The following is a 19,552-nucleotide window of genomic DNA, read 5'->3' on the forward strand; positions in this document are numbered from 1 at the left end:
TAACATTATCACATCTTTAGGAAAGAACTTTTATTTACTTAGGGTAGTTAGAGGAAACGTGATGTTGTAATCCAGAGGTCCAAGGATGTTCTCTGGTGGTCATGGGTTGAAATTCGACCACAGCAGTTGCTGAAATTTGATTCCATTAATAAATCTGGAATATAAACCTAGCCTGAAAGACAGTGGCCTTGAAACTGTTACTAACTGTTGTTAAAACCCATTTGTTCAAAAGGGCCCTTTAAGGACGGAAATCCGCCATCCTTACCTGGTCTGGCCTACATGTGAATCCAACCCACAGCACTGTGTTTGACACTTAACTGTCCTCTGAAATGGTCCGGGATGCCATTCACTTTGAGGGCAATCAGGGATGGGCAACAAGTCCTGGACCAGCTAGCGATGCCCATGAAAGAATTAAAAATGAAAGTTTTCACAATTTTTAGATGCCCCTGAAAGCAGGGTAAGAAAGATAGGAGAGTGTAAAAAGTGAGAAATGACAAGAACAGAAGCAGAATGCTATAGAACTGTATATCTATGAGAGGGAAAAATCAGCAGTTGCATTAGGTTCAGACAGCATGAGAATTGATCAAGATAGTCATGCGAGCATTAATCATAAGGGAAGGCTTGGGTGTGAGGAGTAGATGGTGGGTACAGATAAGCCCTGAAGTTATCATGGATGTGGAAGTCCTGTTGAAGTTAGAGAACTGAGGGGTGTCATGGTGGTCACTGATTAGCACTGCAGCCTCACAGCGCCAGGTTTGAATCCAGCCTTGGGCAATTATCTGTGTAGAGTTTACACATTCTCCACATGTCTGTGTGGGTTTCTTTTGGGTGCTCCTATTTCCTCCCACAGTCTAAAGGTATGCAGTTTAGGTGGATTGGCCATGGAAACTGCAACAAATGCGCTGTGGGTGGTTGAGTCTGGGTGGGATGCTATTCAGTGAGTAGGTGTGGATTTGTTGGGCCAAATGACCTGTTCCATACTGTTGGGATTCTATGACAACATGGCACCTCACAAGACAAATAAATAGGTAGAGAGGGTGAGGCGGATCGAAGATGGATAGTGGGGAAGAAAGGTGGAGAGGAGACAGACAAGTTAAAGGGGCAGGGATGGAGTCAGTAGAGGAGAGTATAGGTGGGGAGGTAGGGAGGGGATAGGTCAATCCGAGGAGGACGGACAGGTCAAGGAGGTGGGATGAGGTTAGAAGGTAGGAAATGGAGGTGTGGCTTGAGGTGGGAGGAGGGGATAGATGAGAGGGAAGACCAGGTTAGGGAGGCGGGTACAAGCTGGGCTAGTTTTGGGATGCATTGGAGAGACGGGAGATTTTGAAGCTTGTGAAATCCACATTGTCCACATATCTTCTCCTCTATCCATCTTCGATCCGCCTCCCCCTCTCTCCCTACTTATTTCAGAACCGTCTCCCCCTCCCCCTTTTCTGATGAAGGGTCTAAGCCCAAAATATTAGCTTTTGTGCTCCTAAGATGCTGCTTGGCCTGCTGTGTTCATCCAGCTCCATACTTTGTTATCTTGGATTCTCCAGCATCTGCAGTTCCCATTAACCCTAATACAATAAACTGCATCCTGCTTTTGCAGTAAATGACTGACATATAGTTTATTTTGTACCAATGTTACATGTAACCATTGTGAGGCGAAAATTTATAGATGTGTTGTTTTGAGGGGTAAACAGCAGAGTGTATTGGAGCTTAACTTTGAGGTCTCTCCCACGCTGTGTTGGTACAAGCATGAATAAAGATCACCTTGTTTTGACCTACTCAGACTGAAGATTCGATTTGTCTAATTCCCTCCAGCACATCCAAAGAACTTGACAGGCAATTAAATCATGTTTTAAAATAAGTTTAATCATGGTTGTAATGCAGGAAATACAGCTGTCAATTTTCGCACGGCAGGGGTTCCCATGAAAGTGATCAGATTCTGTTTCACTGAGGTTAATTTGAGGATAAGTATCGTCAGGACACTGGGCACAACTTTCCTGGTCTTCCTCAAACTAGCGCCATGGAATCTTTTATGCATGTAAGGGCAGTCAGGGACTCTCATTCAAAAGACAGCACCTCCAACAGTAGATCAGTGACCCTGGAGCATCTGCATGGTATCATGTTAAATGGAGATATTATGGTAAATGGCAGAACAAACTATTTCCAAACTGGATACAGGGAGAGATGTATTAATTCTTTCAAATGCTATGCCACAGTTGTGAAATGAAGTCCTCAGAATCTCCTCTATTCAACTTTAGAGCTCAGGCAACATTAAGATCAGTGTAAAGGCTGGGTATCTGCTAGATTTTGCTTGAATGGAATAGAGATTACGAAGACCTTGTGCATTATTCCAAGCCAACATCACTCTATTAAATAGAATTGCCACTCAGAGATTTGAACATAATTTGTGCAACTAGAGCAGCAGAGACTGAAGTTGGTCATTGACAAGTCGAACTGACTTCACTGTTGAGGCGTATCCCAAGGATCATTGGTGGACACATCTTGCTTTGAAGAATGGCTAGAAAAGGCAGGAATAGGATATTTCAAGGGCAATAATGACCTGCAGCGAAATGTTGCCCATTCTGATTTGTTTGTTCACAAAACACTGGAAGAGAATGATATTATGACAGAGGCAAAGGTTCCTTTGGTTGGTACACAAGTTGATTAAAGTGCCAGTGATGGGCACTGTTATATGAGAAGTCCCAGTGGAAGCAATACATTTGCATGGTTACTTCACTGAACACTACATTTAGCAACCAGTAAAAGCGGCAGACAAAAAGACCAGGGACAAAGAGATTCCTAACTCACAAGTAAGCTGTCAAAAGGCAGCTATGCCGTTCTAACGGTATGCCAAGAACACACCAGAGAGACTTTTTGACCTACACTTGTAGAGCGTAGAAATATAGAAAATAGGAGGAAGAATAGGTTATTTGGCTCTTCGAGCTTGCTCCACCATTCAATATGATCATGGTTGATCATCCAACTCAGTCTGCTCACTCTTCAATCCCCATAGCTCTATAACATATCTATCTTTTTCTTTAAAATGTTCAATGTTTAGGCTTCAACCAGTCTCTGTTGCAGAGATCTCTGCAGGCTCACCACTCTCTTAGTGAAGAAATCACACTTTGTTGACCTGTCAACTGCTGTGGAATACCATGGAAAATCTTAAAGATGAGCATCAAAACGATTTTGATCTGATCAAACTCAACAAGACATGCAAAATGTGACTACCTAATAGAACCAGCTGCCATGAAGGACCAGCTAATAACAGTCACGGAGCTATAATCTGAAGAAAGATTGGTCCTTCTTGGCACCATTGAGCTTCTCCTCACAACAGTTCCTGATTCTGAGGTTGACCCTTCAAGAAAGTCTACGGCCCAAGTCGCTACCCAAGTATTTGTTGTAGCACAGCCCTACTTTCTCAGAATTGTGAAGAAGTCATTTTCTGTGATCCCAGCAGTAATAGGTGTTGCAGTGAATCCACTACTTAGAGAGAAAGTCCTACTGTAGTGCAAAAATCTTCATTTTCTCACCTCCAAAACTGTCTTCAAGATGCCTTTCATGCTCTCTTTTATCTTTAGGGTGGATCCAGATCAGGAAACAAAGCAGAAGCACTAGAGAGTGAGAATTTCACTTTCCTTATCCACCTTTTCAAGAAAGTTTGATCGTCCAAGTCTTGAAGTTTTGCTTTTCCCCTTTGATCTTCACCACTGCAGCATTCGTGTCTTCACAAGCATCACAACCCATCAACAAGCCACTATCAGAAGCTGCCATTTCACTCTGCTAATGTGCTCACCTTCCAAAGGAGTGATAAACTGATCAAGTCCGTCCTGAACGTTCTTTAGGATTATTGAAAATGTTGTTGGAAATTAGTTGCTCAAGCAAGAGAGAGTTGTAGGGGTGAGAATGGAAGTGGGTAGAAGAGTTAAATGTTTATGATCAATGCTAAAAGGGCGCTGGAAAAGAATTTGGGGGGAATAAAGGGAATTCTGCCTTTACACTAATGATAGATTCTGAACATGTGTGAAAAGAGCCATGTCTTGGTGATAATGGATCACATGAGGGAGGTGATAGCCTATTGGTATTATTGCTGGCCTGTTAATCCAGAGACTTGGGTAAAGATTCTGACGACCTGTGTTCAAATCCTGCCATGACAGATGGTGGAATTTGAATTCAATAAAACTGGAATTAAGCGTCTAATGAAGACCACCAATCCATTGTTGGTTGTTAGAAAAACCTATCTTGTTCACTAACGTCCTTTAGGGAAGGAAACTGCTGTCCTTATTTGTTTTGGCCTATATGTGACACCAGACCCCAAGCAATGTGGCTTACTCTCAGCAATTTCCATCTGAACGAATAGGGAAGGGCAATAAACGCTGTTGCAGCCAGCGACGCCCTAATCCCATGAATAGAAAAAATGTTGAACTAGAGTCTGGAGGGCTCCAGTTAAAATGCCTCTCTAACCATGCCATACTTATGTTCAATAAAGCCTGCTGCTGTTCACTCACACAAGGGCTTCAAGTCTCAACCTAACATATGTTCTTCCTTTAAGAACATGCATCTCATGCATTTATTTAACATGATTAAATGGTCTTTAAAAGTCTGTTTTCTCACCACTTGTTAGGACGAAACAGAAGTAGTGAGCTCAGCAGACTATTCAACCATGGTGTGAAATATTAAAGATTAAAGATTAAGCTGATCTTAGCCTCAGGAAATGACATGAAACACTGGGTAGCTTCAAATATTTGAGATAACCAGGTATAGAGCTGGATGAACACAGCAGGCCAAGCAGCATCAGAGGAGCAGGAAGGCTGATGTTTCGGGCCTCGACCCTTCTTCAGACCCTTTTTCTGAAGAAGTGTCTAGGCCCGCAACGTCAGCCTTCCTGCTCCTCTGATGCTGCTTGGCCTGCTGTGTTCATCCAGCTCTACACCTTGTTATCTCAGATTCTCCAGCATCTGCAGTTCCTGCTATCTCTAGCTTCGAACATTTGTTTTTCTTATCCTACGTGTGAGAATCCTTTGCTACTTCAACCACCTTTTCTAAAATAGTGTTTTATTCACTTGTGATACATGAGTATCGCTGGCTGGGCCAGGATTTATTGACCTTGAGAGCCGATTGCTTCAGTTGCAATAACTAACTTGGAGATTATAGTAATGCTAATATTTCTGACTTGGCTGGTCTCTGGATAAGAATTGAGATAACGGGGAGGATCCTTGAATGTTTCATTTCCTCAAAAATGCTGCTTAACCTCTAGGTGTCACTATTGTGCTTGAGCATAAAGGCAGGTCAATATCATCCCAGGTTACTGTTAATTTCCAGGTTGCATCAAATTATTCCATTCCATTTTAAAACCTTTATATATACATCAGTGCTAATTATTCTTTTGGACATCTTAGTTAGAGTTCAATAAATCAAGGGATCTTTTCTAGTTGCATTTATATATACACTGATGCTAATTAATCTCTTTGATATTTTAGCCAGAGTTGAATGAAGTTAGCACTTTTTTCTCAATGCAATTACATATACACCAGTGTTAATTATTGTCTTAAACATCTTAGCCAGAGTATATTAAAAGTTTTGCGAAATCTTCTAAATGTAAGAACAAAGTTGAACTTACCACAGCTTTTGGATATGTTCTGCTAGTTCCTGCTTCACTCAGAATCTGAGGAGGAAGCAGAATGACTTAGTAGGAACAATTACCTCTTCAGATACACTTCCTCTTTTGTCAGTTACATTCAGCATATATTCAATTTCTATCACACCACTCAAATGTATTGCATAGCTAGCAAATATTTTTTCTTCTTTTCAACTTGCCTCCTTCTAGATAGCTGGTTTTGTTCTGGCTAAAGAATGAAGGAATGGGAAAAGATGCCATATTTACTTAGGGGATGATCCAGCAAGTCTTCAAGAAGTTGAAACGATCTATATGTGGTACGGTGTGAAAAATAACTTGCTGAAAAAAATTGGATAGGTTTTTTCTTTCATGGGATGTGAGTGATGCTGGCTAGGACAACATTTGTCGCTCATCCATAAATGCCATTGAAAAGGGGTGGTGAGTCTTCTTGAACCGCAGCAGTCAACTTGTAAGTGGAGATACGCCTAGGGCATAATTAAAGAGTGAATTCTCCAGAGGCAACCATCTTAACAGGGCCAGGGTGATGAGACAGTGGAGTATGATTAGATTGGATTGTTCCACAAAGAGTTACCATGGACTTGATGGTCACGTGACCCCCCTCTATACCAATTCTGCAGTTCTAAGAATTAAAGCTTCGATCCCTCATGACCCTAGAAACTTTGGAGAGTAATTTTCAGCATATGTAATAATCACTTGGTGAGGTATCAATGGATGTTCAGTGTTGTACTCCAGCAAACTTCAGATATTTTCCAATTCAACTGTTCAGAAAGTATTACACTTGAACCCAGATCAGGGGTAGGGATACCACTATTCTGTCACAAGGGCCCTAACCCCAGTAAACTCTTCAGATGAAGAGAATAAATTGGTGAAATCTGGCTGCATCGATGCATCTTTACTTGACCAACGTGTCTTTACTGTAAATTCACTCTGATTTCTATTTGGGGGCTAAATAATTTCCTAGCTTTCTTATGTTAAGTTGTGATTCAAGTGGCACAGACTGCTTTCTGAAACAAATTTGGTGCAAAATTAACTGCAGCAAGGTCCTTAATGTCATCTACTATTAGCTAGGCTTGTGTCTGCTTGTTCAGGCTCTCAGATTTCTTGCATGGCAAGTTGTTGAATCTGAGCTGTTAACGAAGCAGAGAAGGGAATGGACATCTGGGCTCTCAGAAAAGTAGATCCCTTTAGTCAATCAAACTGAAAGATTGAGAAAGAAACTGAATGAGGACTGAGGAAGAAGTGTAAATTAAAGTACATTAATTTAACAGCAAATCAGGTAGAGAAAAAAAAGCACATAAACGTAATTAGATCAAGAGAAAAGAGACTTAAGACTTTAACTTTTTAAAGTAATTTCCAATTGCAATTAACACAAGAAGAAACTAAATTATACAATTTTACCAGGTAATTTTCAGTGCCAGAGAGGTTGTTCGAAAGTAATTGTTGGTTGCCACATTACTAAAAGGGTTCTTCTGCTCTTAATTACTGCATGTAACCCTCCATGATCTAATTGTCCTCTAATAACTATGGACTTCACACCCTTCAGTGGTGAGGTAGACAATGATAAGCTTTATTTGCAAATCCAATGGTGAAATGGTGCAATTCTGGCAACAACTGTTCAGCAGTGGCAACTGCCCCTTGCCTGAACTTTAAAGAACGACGAGTCCCATGAGCTGATATTTTGACAGCAATATCTGGAACATTATTTATCTTCAACCCACTATGAGTTTTCTAACTCTGGAAATTCTGGCATTAAAGTTACCTTCATTTCCCTGAACTGTGTGCAATAGCACTACATATTTCACCTTAGACAGTCATTTAGGATGGTAATATTATCCAAACTTTTGAAATCAACAAGTTATTTGTACTGTAGGATATATAGAAGTTCTTTGTTTATGATCAGAAGCTATGATTAAAACCGAAGAAATGCAGATGCTGGAGATCAGAAACAAAAACCAAAATTGCGAGAAAAGCTTAGCAGATCTGACAGTGTCTGTCGAGAGAAAGCAGAGTTAATGTTTCGGGTCCAGTGGATTTCTCTCCACAGATGCTGTCAGACCTGCTGAACTTTTCCAGCAGTTTTTTTTGTTTTAGGAGCTACAGTTGTCTGTTTAGGATAAAGTGAGGGGCAACCATTTCACATTGATACTCATTTTTGGAGTAGATTTCAACCAAGCAAGTGAATCCAGACTTGGTTCGTGCTGAAGAAAAAGGAAATGGATTGATATTTGAATTCAAATGGGAGTAGAGGGATTAGGCTTAGCACTGTTAATAGTTTAGAAAGATTTTGGGAGCAAATCTTAAATAATAAGGGCTATGCCAATGAGACTATCTTTTAATCATACTACCGCATTTCAAGATTTTTATAATCGTTTGTACACGAGGGAGACCTTAATTTATGAAATGCATTTCTGTGCAATTCTGCCCACTCCATTGTAGCCTGCAACAATTCGATGGATTATTATTCTGGCTACTTTTACAGATTAAAATAACTTCAAGTCATTCATTTTAAGGCAACTATCGGATTTACAGGAAAACATTTATAACTGAAAGCGCTCAGAGGCTGGTGCAATTTCCTTGCATTTTTATTTCACTCAGGTTTGTCAGGTTTTTTTTAATGAATTGCTAATTTCAAATATGCAAGAGGAAATATTAAAGCATACACTTTAACAAAAAGAAAGATAAGGAATGATTCACACAAACACACAAAGCACTGTGCTTACCTTTCCAACTGTGAGCAACGGCCCATTCTTTTCACAAAATGATCCTCCTCTGCTACTGCATACCTTCAGTCAAAGCAACAAGAATATTCTACACAGTTGGTCAGATCTTTTGCCCTGCCAAGGCGAAACTAAGCTTTTATGTCAGTAGGAAACACTATTTCACACTGCAGGCAAGGAAGTCGCAAGAATAGGCAGCGCCTCACATCTAAGTTTCAAAGATAAGAGTCCAGTATGCCTCAAAGCAATAATAGTACAGTTAAATTGACTCAAAATAAGCAGAGCCTGTGTCAGTTGCTTAACTGTATCAAGTAGGAGGCCAGTCGCTGCTTAGCATGGCCTCAGAGCCCTCCCTGATGAGAATGTTTTGAGTTAGAATTCAAATGCACTCAGTAGCTATTATTTTCCTTGCAAATCTGAATTCTTGACTTCACTGCATTTTATACTTGTGTACTAATCTGAAATGATGAAATAGCAGGTGATGTCACTGAGCTTGGGCTGACAGCCAAGTTAAACAAAACAGGGCTAACCGTGCAAGAATTACAGACACGTAGGTGTACAAAAGCAAGATAAAATATCCTCTGGCAGATTTGAGGATTATTGCATAGTTGTTTAAAAATGATACTTAGAAGGGGGTGGGTGGACTTTGGGTAACTAGAAAACAGTTCAACTAGCTTGAACTACGAGAGGATAAACATTGCAATGTAAATTTTAAAAAAACTTATCAACAACAGTGCTCATTTACCTAAAGCAGAGACTTAGCTTGAAATTTCGATTGATTTAGTCATGATTCTAAACAATGCCTTTGTTTTAAAAGGTCGGTGTTCACAATTGTATCGTTGAACTTTTTCTTAATAAAATGTCCTGTGACACTAATTAAATATGACAGCACAAGAAACCACACCACTCCTCATTGTGATGAGCAAGAAATGACATGTAACGAGCAGAACTTAACTTTGGCAATGCTCCCAGTAGTGGGGGTTGATTGTAGCAAAGTTACTTTGATATTAATCGACAATATAGGCTGAAAGTCCCAGCCAAAATGCTACATCTACAATGCAGAGTTCTAACTTTCTCGTTAAAGTACATAGAGCAAGAGCAAAAAAGATATTCATTTGCAAACTAATGCCCAAAGTTACCTTTGCCTATGTCATCTCCTCTTGCTCCTCCTTATGTCACAAGGATGCACTTGCAAAAGTATCAGTTGACTTCCAAATGTATCTGTGAGACAATTTTTCATAGGATCCCTACAGTGTGGAAGCGGTCTAATCAACCCATTGAGTCCACACCAATCCTCAAAACATCATCTTTCCCAGGCCCATACCATATCCCTGCATTTCCTGGGGAAAACCCACCCATCCAACACATCTCTGGACACAATGAGCAGTTTAGCATGGCCAGCCCATCTAACCTGCACATCTTTGGACTGTGGGAGGAAGCTGGAACACCTGAAATAAACCCACACAGACACAGGGAAAACATGCAAACTCCACACAGACAATCATCCAAGGGTAGAATCAAGCTCAAGTCATTAGTGCTGTGAGACAGTAGTGCTACACCGAGCTACTGTGTCACCTATTTGGCTTCTGTTCCTATATACATGTGTTAACTCGACAAAATAGCAGGCAGATTTTAGAACTGGCTGAAAGAGGAATGGAAGTTTGATGGGATAATTGGGCCATTCCCGTTCCTTAGCACAAAAAACACTTGCTTTGAAGCTGCCGCTGAGAGCAATTGAATATGTACAGCCAGGACCCCACCCTTGCGGCACTACCAATCATGCACAAAATAATGAACCTGAAAGAATCTGGGAGGGAACAGCTTAAAAACCAGACTGACTTGTACAATATGGGTTGAACCGGACTGGTTTCTGGAATGACAGAACTGATGTTTGAAAATAGATCGGTTCTGTTCGGATTACATTCACTGGGACTGCAGAAAAATAGGGGTGGGTGGTCATCCATGAAAATCTATAAAATTCTAACAGGACCAGACCAGGTAAACACACAAAGGATATTTCTGATGATTGGATAGTCTGGAGCTAGGGATCATAGTCTAAGACTTTAAAGATTGAGATGAAGAGAAATGTATACACTCAGACAGTGGTGAGCCGGTGGAATTCTCTGCCACAAGAAACAGTTGAGATCAAAACATTGAACATTTTCAAGAAGGAATTAGGGCTAAAGGGGTCAAAGGGTTTGGAGAGAAAGCAGAAACAGGAGACTGAGTTGGATGATCACATTGAATGGTGGAGCAGGCTCAAGGGCTGAATGACCTACTCCTGCTCCTATGTTCTATGTTTCTATGCATGGCGACTCTTGGAGGAGACCATTTAGCCTTTCAGAATTATTCTGCCATTCAGAGATCTAATTTCACACAGGTAGTGGCTTACCACTATACAACTGACTTCGAGAAAGATGTTAATATAAATGACCTTCTGCTCATATTTAGATGTGAGTTATTTAAAGAAAAGTGGGAGTCTTCTCCTTGTACATTGGCCAACATTTATCCCACAGGCAATATGATATTTTGAAATAAAAGCTGGAAGTTGCGGCAACACAGGCTCAGTCAGTACCACATCTTACTGCAATCTGTTCTTAGCATATCACACTCTAACACTGTGTCCGCCACATTTTTAGATCAACCGTCAGGACTTAGCTTATCTTTCAGGGGATCAGAAACACACGTCAAGTTGTTGTTACCAGTGTGAAAATTTATACTTATTGCTCAGAATCCTATCTAGGGTGTTCTTGGTGTTATTGTCAGTTTCTGAATCTTTGCAGTAAGGAATCTAGATTTGCTTGACATGGGGGAAGAGTCAGAGTTGAGTTTCTGGTCATAATCGGAGAAAACTAAATGGCAACAGAAATAGAGATAGCTGATGAACATCTCAAATACTGTCACCTGGCAAAAATATTGGGCTATTATTTGGAAGTATGGAATAATCCTCGACTGTGAAGGACACTCCAGTTATGTATTAGTTGTGCTCGGTGTTTGTACAAAGCTTTTCAAATCAGAGCTGGAATTAAAAGCAAAAAACACTGGAAACGCTCAGAAATATTTGTAGGTAGACAAAGTTAACAATTCAGCTCATTGCCTAACATCAGAAGGAGAAATTGTATAAAAGCAATGTACTGCAGTTACTGGAAATTGGAAGGATACACAGAGAATGCTGGAGAAACTCAGCAGGTCTGGCAGCATTCCATGAAGAAAGGACTTCACAGTGGCTCAGTGGTTAGCACTGCTGCCTCACGGTGCCAGGAACTCATGTTTGATTCCAGTTTCTGGTGACTGTCTGTGCAGAGTTGCATGTTCTCCCCATGTCTGTGTGTGTTTTCTCCCACAGTTCAAAGATGTGCAGGTTGGGTGGATTATTCACGCTAAATTGTCCTGTAAGGTCAAGAAATGTGCAGGCTAGGTAGATTAGCCATGGAAAATGCAGGGTTAGAAGGTAGGGGATTGGGCCTGGATGTGATGATCTTTGGAAGCTTAGTCTGGGCCTGATGGATCAAATGGCCTATTTCCACACTGTAGGGATTCTATGAAACATTTCAAGTCTGGTATGATTGTGCTTCAGAACAGCTTTGCTATTTCTGTTTTTCTTTCTTCACAATTGCTGCAAGACCTGCTGAGTTTCTCCAGCATTTTCTGCTTTTGTACCAGAATGAGAAGGCCCACTTCAACTTTCAGATCGGTTTGGGAAAGATGGTTGGTGTTGGACAGGAAAGGGGACAAGGACAGTGGAAGGCAGGAACCATTTAAATGATAAACAATGATATAAGGCCATGGATCTATTAAATGGCAGAGCAGGCTCAAGGTGCTGAATGGCCTATTCCTGCCCCCATTTCTTATGCTGTATTGGTCTAAAGGGAAGGTGGAAATGGGATAAGTAAAGAAACCAAAGACATGCCAGAGGAGGCATAAGTGAATATAATGAAAACATTACCTGAGCTTGCTCTCTGACTTGGAACTGAATTGATTTGTCCTTTAACAACCCAGAACTTCATAGCAAGTACCAAGACAAGGCTTAGCTGTTTGTGAGAAGGGCACTAGGTGTGTGATCCTTTATGTATGCTCAGCTGTTTGGTGCCACCGCACGCTGCCCTCGAAGTGACTGCAGCGTTGTGGAGAGTTGAAACTGTCACAGATCTCCTTTTTGAATGTGCCTTTGCAAAGAAAGACTGGAGGAAGATGCTCTCTGAAGAAGGGTCTAGGCCCGAAACGTCAGCTTTTGTGCTCCTGAGATGCTGCTTGGCCTGCTGTGTTCATCCAGCTTCACACTTTATTATCCTGGAGGAAGATGCAGTGGTTTGTGCTGAGGTTCATCCTAAGCAGTTCTATGATGCGGGACTCCATGCTCAATGGTCTGTCTCCTGGGACACGCACCGAGACAAGCATCAACCTGAAGAACCATCAACTCGGTGAAGGATCCTGTTTGGTCTGCCCAAAATTTATTGGTCTGCCAGAACAAGAAGTTGACTCTAATCAAGTATTGCAGTCTGGTGCATTCTACTGTCCAGGACTACATGCTGAGGGACACACTAAAGCTTGGAGAATTTATCAGACCTTCCTAGCGCTTCCAGCACATGTAAATGTTAGTATTGTTTGTGTAACAGAGGCCTTTTTTTACTTGGATAGAGTCAATGTCCACTGTTTTGTTTATTTACTTGATATGTAGTTGTACATAACGAGTCTGCTTTTGTGGCAATGTATACATACAAAGAGATTTTCTTATGAATGAAGTATATTTTTGAAATAAATGAAGTACATTTTTGAAAAAAAAATCTGTGCAAGCAGGTTATGACACACCTTCGTGGGATTTGAATGACATGGTACCCGGTAGGTTTGGTTGCAAATGCTTCGTCATCCTACTAGGTAACATCTACAGTGCACCTCTGGTGAAGCGTCGTTGTTGTCTCGGTGCGCACAGACAACGAGGGACACTAAGTTGACTGGGACAACACATTTATAATCACACAAGCCAAACAGAGACACGCCAGGGAATTCCTGGAGGCCCGGTGTTCCAACCGGAACTCCATCAACCAACACGTTGAATTAGACCCTGTGAACAAACCACTGACCGACTGAACAAGAAAATAATACCAAACACCACAGCAGGCTGAGGCATGTAAATACAAGCAGGACAGAACACCAATGCTTCACTGGAGGTGCACTGACACTTACCTAGCAGGGTGATGAAATGTTTGGCAATCAACACCCACCAGCTTGGTGAGCATGTCTACAACCTCATCCACAAGTCGAGCTACAAAATTTTCTTGAAAAACATTTGAGCTGCAGGCTAAGAGGTAGGGACACTGCCATTCTGCTACAAGCAGCCTGTCAATCCACTGCTTCAACTCTTGAAGTCAACCATACTCAAAACTGCTGATCAGCACCTTGATTAGAAGAATGGGAGCATCTCCAAAGCATTGGTTTGGAAATATGATAGCATCTCTACAGTGTGGGAGCAGTCCATTCAACCCATTGAGCCCACACAAACCTCAAAATGCATTCTACTCAACTACCCGATACCTGTAACGCTGCATTTTTCTATGGTTAATTCACCTAGCCTGCACCTCCCTGGACACTATGGGCAATTTAGCACGGCCAATCCACTTAACCTGCACATTTTTGGACTGTAGGTGAACACACCTGCAGACATGGGGAGTATGTGCAAACTCCACACAGTTGCCTGAGACTGGAATCAAACCCAGAACTCTGGTATTGTAAGGCAGAAGTGCTAACCACTAAACCACCGTGCCACCCAGAAACTGAAGCTAATTGATGGATGTACCAATAGCTTTCCAACAGTGTGAACCCACCTCTAATATCTGTTGAGCTTGTGCTTTTGTTTTTTCTCTCCCTGAAATGAGTATGTTACTATTGGTAACATTAAATGCATTGTGGGTGTGTGGATAGAATTATGAGGAGACTAAATAACAGTGGACGAGAAGAATCTTTTTGCCTTAGCTGAGAGGCCAGTAACCATGGGCGTAGACTTAAAGTTTATTGATGGAAGGATTGGACAGAATTGAGAATAAAAGTTTTCAGCCAGAGGGTGATACTGAGTTAGAACTGGCGGCTTGAAAGGGGGGTAGAGGCAGAAATGCTTATCTCATTTAAATTAGAATACATGAATATTCTCTGGAAGTATCATAACTTCAGGAATTGAAAAGAGGGACCAGGCTGGATAACGCTTCTTCATTTGGGAATTTCTCCAAAGTGTTAAATTTGGAAACTGAAACTCGTGTTAGATGCGTCAATAACAAATAGTCTGTTCCTGTGCCATACATTTTCTCTGTTCCTAACTCAATAAGGAGAAGATAGTTGCTGTTATAATGGCAATTAGATGGTCAGGGACTATCAGTTGATAATGGTTATATAGTAGAATACTCTGAATATTACCCCTTATTTCCAGGAATTGTAGCATTGCCACAGATGATGAGTTTGGATAGGGACACTCACTTACTCATTTCCTTTAGCTTAATCATTGTGGTGACAGACTTGCACAGCAAGGTCAAACTGCAAGTCACAAATTGTAGAACAGTAGGTGAGATAAGATAATTAGCTATAGTCCAAAACAGATCATAGCACTTTGCTCTGTTTGAGACAGACGATTAGTATTTTTTTCACTTGTGGGGGATGTGGGCATCATTCGCTGGGCCAGGACTTATTGCCCATCCCTTGTTGCCCTTGAACCATTGCAGCCCATGTACTGTAGATAGACGCACAATGGCCTTAGGGGGAGAATCTCAGGATTTTGACCTAGTGAAGGAATGGTTGTATATTTCCAAGCCAGAATGGTGAGTGGCTCAAAGGGAAAATTGTAGGTGATAGTAACCAAGTTCCTCTCTGGCCCACCATAAACCTCGACACCTCTGACTATCAAAAATATATCTAATTCTATCTCGAACCAATTCCTCCCCGTGTCTGCGTGAGTTTCCTCTCGGTGCTCCAGTTTCTTCCTGCAGTACAAAGATGTGCAGGTTAGGTGGATTGGCTGTGCTAAAATGCCCATAGCGTCCAGGGATGTACAGGCTAGGTGAATTAGCTGTGGGGATAGAATGGGGGGATGGGTCTGGTCGGGATGGTTTTTGGAGGGTCAGTTCAGGGTCAATAAGTCGAATGCCTGCATCCACCCTGTAGGGATTTTGTGATTCTATGACTGAGAAAAATTAGCTCAATTAAAATAAAATGCAGTGAGACAGTAACATGCATGGATGAATTTATAAAGACGCACAAATTGGTGGTTTGCAAATTAAGGAGAATCAAACGTGAGGGAGCATTGTGATTTGTGAAGGTAGAGATAAGGAAAATAGCTGAGAGCTGTCTCTGAGATCATTATCTATAACAAGTAGCAGAGGTACTGATTACCATCTGTGGCAGAAAGCAAAGATCTACAGCAAGATAGGGAAACGGTTTAAACAGAGACTGCCATCTGTGAAGGAGCCATGGGAAATGTTCCTGGATAGCTTACAGTGTCCAAGGGAGAATCACGAGTAGTAGAGGCAGTAATATATTTGCTTTTCTCCCTGCAAAACACTATGACACTGGCTCAGTCCTATCTAGGGTTTAACAGTGTAACAATGAGTAGCCATCTTGTGTGAGATGTTGCACTTTTATAGTTGAAATCTGCTGCTGATGTCTTACAATGTAGCCAGTGTCTTATAAAGGATTAGCATTAAGTTTATTGTCATGCGCATTCAAGCTACAAAAGAACAGGAGTTCAGGGAAAAATGTACAATGTCGCCAATGCATGGTGCCATAGAACAAAGAACAGTATAATGCAGGAACAGGCCCTTCGCCCCACCATATTATGCCGAACATGGCACTGAATTAAACCAATCCTTACTGCCTGCCCCTAGTACATATCCCTCCAATTCTCTGTGGAGGGCCTCTTTCCTTTATTCCGCACTCAGGCTGGTGTCCGGGGTTCCCTGATTACTGTGGTGGTCTCTTTCCAGCAGGCTCTGAAACTTCAAAGGCCCGGAATGCCGCACTAGGGCAACTCCGCTGGAGAGAGTGCTGAACGGAACTCACTGTTTATACTCCGACCAGTGAGTCGGAACTTATCTCCACACAGTAATCACGACCGCCACCGATGCCTGGGCGATTCCCTCTTTTGTTCATGGGACAATGGCCACCCGGTAACTACCCACTCGGGCAGTACCCCCAAGAGACAGAAAAAGAGAGATCAAACTGTTTATCCTGGTCAGCAATCCCCCTTGAGTGGGCTGTTCGAATCACCCGGATCACCCTCCGGTCCTTGACACTGGAATTGTAGTCAGGGATCTGCTGTGAACTCAGCCAAAATTTGTGTACCCAGGAGGAGCACAGATGGACTCAAATACGAGTTCAAAATTACCAGTGAACTTTATTACAGGAAAACTCAACTTGCCCAATCTGCACAATACATCAATAAAACTTATACTCTACACTATGACATAAAATATAAGAAAACTGGACCGGACACAACATAAATCTTTAGCCTTACACAATTTACAGGGTATTTATACTTTAAGAATCACACAAAACCCTCCGCCCTATGCCTAACTAACTACTCCAGAGTACAAGTGTCCCAGGCTTGAAAAGGGTTCTTACGGTCTCAGAGGGACATGTTGCTTGTCCGGTGGGGCTCCTCTCTGCCTCGGGTGCTGTTGCGGACTTCCGAAGTCTGAGGGCGCAGCCAGGGGTCGATGTCTTCAGCCCCAAAGGGTAGGTATCCAGAGGACCAGCGAGCTCAGGGTGAGGAGAGTGGAAAAGAAGAAGAGCAGCCCCGATTGCTGGCCCTGATGCCCCTTTTACCCTTGTGATTTCAAAGGGGGACCAGCCGGCTCCACCCACCCCCCCCCCCCCCCCCCCCCCGCCCTCGACCCCAGGTAATTCCATTTCACAAGCATCTCTGGTAATTGCTAGGGCCAGTTTAATCTCATCATTTGTGGAAACAAAAGGGTCGATACCACCCGGAATTCACTTAACTGAAATTTTGATGACTTCAAGGAGCCTCCCAAACTGTTTTCAGACTAGTGTAAATCGTTATCCCATTAACTAGATAGGCTCCATTGTTCACAGTTTCGGGTTCATTACCATTTCTATGCCTGTCCCTTTATATGATGTCTGATGGGTGCTGACTTTGTTGATTGAGTTGTCTGATACCTCTGAAGATTTCTGTCCCCAGATGCCTGCACGGATGCCAGGTTGACCAATTCTTTACAAAAGGCCAATTTCTTTCATTCTTTCCCTTTAAAACTGGGAATTGCCCTGAAACTGCTACACCTTGCATATTCATGTCCTTATCTAACAGCACCTTAAATGACCCTATTGTATCTGCCTCGACCACCACTCCCGGCAATGCATTCCACACGCTTTCCACACTGTGTAAAAAACTTGCCACTCACACCTCCTTTGAGCATTTCCCCTCTCACCTTAAATGCACATCTGTATTATTAGACATTTCAACTCTGGGAAAAATTTCTGCCTGTCAATCCTATCTATGGATCTCATAGTTTTATAGACTTCTATCAAGTCTCCCCTCAGTCTCTGCCATTCCAGAGAAAAAAAAATCCCAAATTTTTTGACTATTGCTTTTGAGGGTATTGTTATCTTTCAAGAAGTTAATTGGGCTGGGAAAGTTCATGGTCTGATATATTTTTGAAAATTCTTTTCTGAGATGTAGGCACTGCTATATGAGCCCACATTTCCCATCTGCAATTGCTCCTTGTTAGATCTTAGGTACAAAAAATATAGAAAATAAAGAAAAATGTTACGCTATGTTAGAGATTTACATAGTATAAGTTAGGAAAATTTAAAAAAAGTAAAAAAAATAGACATGAGAGTCTTTCTAAAAGCAAGTTTTGAGAAGATTTGTAGCTCAGGTTGAGGTTCTGGATGTGGCTCGCTGAGCTAGAAGGGCAGTTTTCAGACGTTTCGTCACCTTTTTTTGATTTGAAAAAATATACTTTATTCATAAGATGTACAAAACATAAAACATATCTATACACCTACCCAGTCATGCAAGCCGCTTTGGGTTACCCCGGGGGTACGTACACCAACTAAAGAAGAAAAAAACAAAGCAAAGAAAATACCCCAGCAGTCGTCACCCTGCACAGTCCCTGTTGGTCCCCTGACCAGTTGGGGAAGGCGCTAGCTGGGCCCAGTTACCAGATAGGGCCTGTTTTGCCCTTCTGGACGAGGGGTTTCATACGGTGGTCTATCCCCACCGCGCCTTGGCGGCGGGTGCCCCAAGCTTTAGTGCGTCCCTCAGCACGTAGTCCTGGACCTTGGAGTGCACCAGTCTGCAACACTCGGTCGGGGTCAGTTCTTTCAGCTGGCAGACCAGCTTGTTGCGGGCAGACCAAAGAGCGTCTTTCACCGCATTGATGGTTCTCCATCAATGTTGGTCTCGGTGTGCGTCCTGGGAAACAGCCCATTGAGCACGGAGTCCCGCGTCACGGAGCTGCTTGGGACGAACCTCGACAAATACCACTGCATCCCCCTCCAGACCTCTTGCGCATAGGCACACTCCAGAAGGAGGTGATCGACAGTCTCGTCCCCCGGCAGCCGCATCGAGGCAGCATGCGGTGGCGCAGAGATTCCTGGCATGCATAAAGGATTTCACTGGCAGAACCCCTCTCACCGCCAGCCAAGCAATGTCCTTGTGCTTGTTTGAAAGTTCTGGCGATGAGGCATTCTGCCAAACGACTTTGGCAGTCTGCGTGGGGAACCACACGACGGGCTCCACCCTCTCCTATTCCCGAAGCGTCTCGAGGATACTACGTGCTGACCACTGTCTGATGGCTCCGTGGTCAAAGGTGTTTCCCTTCAAAAATTTCTCCACGAAGGACAGGTGGTACGGGACGGTCCAACTACTCAGAGCGTTCCGCGGCAACGAGGCCAGGCCCATCCTTCGCAACACCGGGGACAGGTAGAACCTCAGTAAGTAGTGACACTTGGTGTTTGCCTACTGAGGATCTACGCACAGCTTGATGCAGCCGCACACAAAGGTAGCCATCAGGGCAATGGTGGCGTTCGGTACGCCGTTTCCCCCATTTTCCAGGCCGTTGTACATGGTGTCCCTGCGGATCCAGTCCATCCTCGACCCCCAAATGAAGTGGAAGATGGCCCGGGTGACCGCAGCGGCACAGGTCCAGGGGATAGGCCAGGCCTGCACCACATACAACAGTACCGAAAGCCCCTCGCACCTGAC

The 19,552-nt window shown here is 42.7% G+C and overlaps 1 long non-coding RNA gene across 1 annotated transcript; it reads right to left on the reverse strand.

Annotated features, from left to right (window-relative positions):
* Nucleotides 1-1,869: 1,869 nt before the first annotated feature.
* On the reverse strand, nt 1,870-8,812 carry LOC132206359 (uncharacterized). Its single transcript, XR_009442995.1, has 3 exons — nt 8,350-8,812; nt 5,612-5,656; nt 1,870-2,098 (listed from the first exon to the last, which is right to left on the reverse strand). It is a non-coding gene; the product is annotated as an uncharacterized LOC132206359 (long non-coding RNA).
* Between the last annotated feature and the right edge of the window lie 10,740 nt (nt 8,813-19,552).

Source organism: Stegostoma tigrinum, chromosome 36 (genome assembly GCF_030684315.1).
Source record: "Stegostoma tigrinum isolate sSteTig4 chromosome 36, sSteTig4.hap1, whole genome shotgun sequence".
Classification (NCBI taxonomy): Eukaryota; Metazoa; Chordata; class Chondrichthyes; order Orectolobiformes; family Stegostomatidae; genus Stegostoma; species Stegostoma tigrinum.